The following is a 6,000-nucleotide window of genomic DNA, read 5'->3' on the forward strand; positions in this document are numbered from 1 at the left end:
TATTTCTCCTCCTCCTTTTTCTCCTCTTCCTTCTTCTCCATCCTTCCCTCTTTTTCCCCTCCCTCCCTCTCCCTTCCTCTATCCTCTGTCTCTCTCTTGTCTCTGTCTCTCTGTCCCTGTCTGTCTCTGTCTCTGTCTGTCTCTGTCTGTCTTTCTCTGTCTCTCTCTCTCTCTCTCTCTCTCTCTCTCTCTCTCTCTCTCTCTCTGTCTCTCTCCCTCTGTCTGTCTGTCTCTCTCCCTCTGTCTGTCTCTCTCTCCCTCTGTCTCTCTCTCCCTCAGAGCAGGGATGGTTTTCCTTTTTATTTGTATCTGTAGCACTTAGTATAGTGCTGTACACATAAAGTATTTTTTTCATTCATTCAAATAAAGTGTTAACACATGAGGAATAAATATGTTTACATACCTGGTTAACAAACACTTGGAAAAAAGAATTGGAGGGGGATGGGGGAAAGAGTTCAAAGGAGCCAAACCTTTGCTGGTCCTCACCACCCTGGTTATAGGTTCTAGCATTGCCCCTCTCATGGGTGCCCAACTGTCAGAAAGGAGCCATTCAGACCTGACAGCCCTCAAGGTTTTTCTCCCAGAAGCTATTAGCTCAGTCACAACCCATAGGCACTTCTGTAATTGCATCACCCAAGCTGTGACTCATGATTGCTCTGCTTGCCACCTCAGCTGCTGGCACCCCGTGTTTCCAGGCTGGTGTCTCTTAGGCACTGACTGAGAAGCAAGTATGCCCCTCCCTTTCCATCTCAAAGACAAGTTGCATATTCTCTGTCATAAGAATGAATTGAGATAATGTCTGTAAAGCACTTAGCCCAGTGCCTGATATGTAGAAGGTGCTAATGCTTAATCCCTTTCCCTTTATCGGGAAATCTTTTGGAAGGGAAGAGGAATATATTGAGAAATATCAAAACAAAATATGCCAATAAACATTTATTTTATAAAATGAATTGACATCTATAATTCCACTGCCTAAACCTTTATGAAGGCCCTTGTTGCATTTTGTTTTGATTATTGCAATATCTGTCTGACAGGATTCCTTGAATCACTTTCCTGTCCCATCTCCCCTGAATACAAATTCAACTTAAAACATTATTTTCATCCTGTCATTCCTCTGCTTACAAACTAATAATATCTTTCTGTCGCCAATACCATGGGGTTCTAGACATCTTGTATTCAATGCTTTCCACAGTATGGCTCTGCCATATCTATCTAACTTAGTTTCTATATAGATGTCTAACTTATAGATAAGTACCTAACTATCTAACTATCTTAGTTTCTATTACTCCCTTTTCATTGTCTTTCCTATGACTCCAACAGCAAATCCTTTTTTATTTCTATAATTCTGACCTGGAATATCCTCTCTTCCCCCAAGAAACTGGGGAATTGTATTGCCACGAATGACACAAAGTCCCTGATCAGAAATTACCTCATCCTTCTCTAAACTTATAGAATAATGGTCTTTAGGAATTATGGTCTTTGTCATTGTTCTTGTTGCTTGTCCTTAATTCTTGAAGAGGGCCAGGACATCAGAGAGGTAATATCATGGCATGCAAGTGAATTGGATTTAAGGAAGGGAGGCTGTGCAAGGTCACTTGTCTCACTTTCCCCTCCAGAACCACCTGGATCCAGTAGCCAGATATAGATACAGAAATTGTAATTTATTATTACTCCCATTCATGTATGTTATATGAAAAACTGGGCTACTTTCCATATCTCAGGATAGTCCTGCTTTCTTCCCATTTCAATATTTTCATTCACATTTTCCCCATTCCAGGAAAAAGCTTCTCTCTTGCCCCTGTTTCAGTCTGGTGAACCCTTTCCTTTCCTTCAAAGTACTGAGTTGTCAGTCTCTCTAGAAGCCTTCCCCTCATCATCTCCACATATAGTTCTTCAGATGAAAGTTATTTTTCCTTCCTTAAATCTCTCTTTAGTAGTTGGGCATGACCCCAAATTTAAAGAGGGAATTAATTCCAAAATATCTCATTCAATCAATGACATCAAATTACAAGATTCCATTGGAAGAAAAAAGTATCAAACATGGAATTTTCCACCACTGATATTAAAATTTCACATGGATTCCATAAGTGTGAAACAATGTATTGAGACAAAAAAATTGAGAGTGAAAGCTTTGAATTCGAATTCGAAGGTCAAATTCAACCAGCATGATTTCAAAGATGCAGGAAATTTCTGGTAAGGAATCAATCAGAACCTATTCTGCAATTTAAAGTCTCAGAAAGTTCCCCAGAGAAATGGATGGTTAAAGGAGTTGCCCTTGTCTCATAGCTAGCATGTAAGCTTGAACCAAGGTCTTCTTGGCTCTGATGCTATCTCTCTATCCATTATGCATGCTGCCTACACACATCAAAAACCTGGTATTTATTAAATTGAATATGGTATGATAAATGTGAAAATATGTTTAGAAGAATTAGACATGTTTAACCTATCTTGGATTATTTGCTGACTAAAGGAGGATAATGGGAAGAAGGGAGAGAAATTTGAAACACAAGTTTTTGCAAGAGTGAATGTTGAAAACTATTTTTGCATGTGTTTTGAAAATAAAAAACTATTATCAAAATAAAAATAAATTAATTAAAATTGAAAAAAAATCTGTCTTTAGTACTTTGCTTAGATCTTTTTCCTCCATACTCATTTCACATTCTTCTGAAGCTTACTTATTTGTATACATATCTGACTCTCCTCCACTTAATTATAAATTCCTTAAGAATGTAATCCATCTTTTTCTTTAAAATGTTTGTTGTATTAAATCAATAATGCTCTAAGCAAACTGGCTAAATATTCTTTATGGAGGAGAAAACAGCTTTAAGGCCAAATATACTGTATCATAACAAAACCCCTTCCTACTCAATGCATAACTTATTTTGTAATTTTAAACTTCTGCAGAGCTGTTAAATTATTTTAAAGTTACAGTTTTACCACAAAAAAGATATGTTATAAAACATACATATGGAACACACACAGTCTTCTACTATATTAGTCCCTTCCTAACAGTGAATTAAATCTGTTTCCTAGCACTTTTTGCTAAAATGTTTTTAAAAGAATAATTTAATCCATTGAATGGTGAAACAGACATAACAATATCTCCCATTTTTTGGCAATATGTTTGGAATTTCCTCTAATTGATATCAAATGGTAAGTAAGAGAATTTAGTGTTAAATCTACCAGAAACAATACATGCATACCTAGGATATTTGGGGAAGCATCTGTCACAAAATTGGCTTCATCTGTTTCTGAAACAGTTGATAATTTCTTAGAACATAAACTCTACCTTGAGGCAGAGAATTACATACATACACACTGAATTATGATGAATTAATGATTGCAAAGTATAGCCAGCTAAGTTATATTGCCTTTTTATTTGAAAATAAAATTGTGCAACTACTTTATTCATTAGCCATAGTCAAAAGCTATTACTCATTTTCACAGATATATTCAACTTCATAATGTTGCAATTATCATGCTGCACAATCATAATAAGAGGGTGCTAGAAGAACCTCATCATAAGAGGGTGCTAGAAGTACCAATTGTAATATAAAATCTTCCTGATAACTCATTAAAAGACATCTGCAAGAACAATAAGTAAATCACAATGGACTGCTGAAAGGCACCCATATTTTCTAGCTAGCAATAATAACCTAAGCATTGTTAGGTTGACAAGAATTTTTAAGTGGTACTTTGGTATTTGGATGGAGCTAAGATTCTTCAATACATATGATCCCTCTGATGGTGCAAGCCACAGTCTATGAAATTCTTGTCCATATTGTCCCATAAACCCTCAGCAAAAAATTCACTTGACATGCTGAGGGTCTTTATCTAATTCTCTTGACATTACATAAATTCCTGTGAAGCACAGGGGCTGTCTATCAACTGTCACTTTCGTTACATGATTTGTCACTATGTGACATCCTTTTTTGCAGCCCTACCTATACCTATCTGATGACAAGCTTCACATATGTTTGCCTTCATAATTCTTCATCTTATAGAATAAGATGTCATTGTAATGTCTTGCAATCTACTCATGTCCATCATATTTTTCTCCAACGTTCTTTGGGTGATCACTAATTTTTAATTCTTCAAAGACTGGAAAAATTAGTTGTATTCTTTTATTTAATTGATGTATGGAACTTTCCTCTATCATTTGGGCAGTGGTGGGTAAGGATTAAACTTTGCTATCATCAAAATTGGCTCAAAGAAGGAATAAAATATACACTCAGTTGGATACAGAAATTGATCTGACCCTATAAGGAAGTAAGAAAAAAGGGATGGGGATAATAAAAGGGAGAAGGAAAACTGATAAAAGAAGGTGGATTGAGAAAAATGATGATAAGCAGTAAAAAAAAAAATTAAGGAGGGTGAGCTAAGGAAGATAATAAACAAGGGTTTATTATAGCATGGAGGGAAACACAAGATTAGTTATCATAAATGACATATAATTATATACTTGGAAATCAAAAAGATGCCCATCAATTAGGAAATGGCTAAATAAGCTGTGGTATATGATTGTAGTGTAATATTATTGTGCTATAAGAAAAGACAAGCAGGGAAATTTCAGAAATACCTGGAAACACTTATATGAACTAATGCATCGTGAAGTAAAAAACCAGGAGAACAGTGTATACAGGAACAGCAATACTATTCAATGAAAAACTGTGAATGACTTAGGCATTTTCAACAATACAATGATCCAAGACAATTTCAAAGGACTAAAGTTGAGCCATACGATCTGCCTCCAGAGAAAGAACTGATATTGTTTGAATGCAGGCTAAAGCATGCTATTTTTCACTTTCTTTTTTTTTCTTTTCACATCTTCTTGTACAAAATGACTAATATGGAAATGCTTTACATAATTGCACAAGTTTAACCTATATCTGATTGCTTACTCTCTCTAGAAGTAGAAGGGAAAGTAGAAAGAGAGAGATAGAATTTGGAATTCAAAACTTTAAATAAACATGTTTTAAAAAATATAAAGCAAACTATAAAAATAATAATTCTTGTGCTTCATTATAATTAGGCTTATATTGCAAGCTGTTCACACAAATGTATTTAAACCTGGCATAGAGTAAGGATTTTATAAATGCGTGTTAAGTTGAACTGAAGGTACATAGCCAAATCAAGTTCTAGATTCATTTTAGCTATTATTATTATACTGTATCTATAATTAGCAATGATGTCAAGTTCTTCCCAATATTGGGAGCTGCTTATTTGACATTTTACATATATGCATATGCATATATCACTTACATTGTAAAACAAAAGAAGTTCTAAATCTGACTCCCTGAAAGAAAACAATTCCCTTTCTCCAATGTGTCTCCTCCTCCCATAAGACTTAAGGTTGACATTTTGGAGAGCAATCTGTAACTATGCCCAAAGAGTGATCAAATTGTTCATAACCCTTTGATCCAGCAGTATTTTTACTGAGCAATAATGTTTCTACAGGGCCTGTATCTCAAAGAGATCATAAAAAAAGAAAAAGGACCCACATGTGCAAAAATGTTTGTGGCAGTCCTTTTTGTGGTGGCAAGAAACTAGAAATTGAATGGATGCCCATCAGTTGGAGAATGGCTGAATAAGTTATGGTATATGGATATTATGGAATATTATTGTTCTATAAGAAGCAATCAGCAGAATGATTTCAGAGAAGCCTGGAGAGATTTACATGAACTGATGCAAAATAAAGTGAGTAGAACCAGGAGAACATTGTAAACAGCAACAACAAGATTATAAGATGATCAATTCTGAAGGATGTGGCTCTTGTCAATAGGGAAGTGACTCAGGCCAGTTCCAAAAGTTCTGTGATGGAGAGAGCCATCTGCACCCAGAGAGAGGATTGTGGAGACTGAGTATGAATCACAACATGGTATTTTTACTCTTTTTGTTCTTGTTTGCTTGCATTTTGTTTTCTTTTTTTTTTTCCTTTTTGATCTGATTTTTCTTGTCCAGCATGATAATTGTGAAAATATGCATAGAAGAATCACATAT

The sequence above is a fragment of the Sarcophilus harrisii genome, chromosome 2 (genome assembly GCF_902635505.1).
Source record: "Sarcophilus harrisii chromosome 2, mSarHar1.11, whole genome shotgun sequence".
NCBI lineage: Eukaryota > Metazoa > Chordata > Mammalia > Dasyuromorphia > Dasyuridae > Sarcophilus > Sarcophilus harrisii.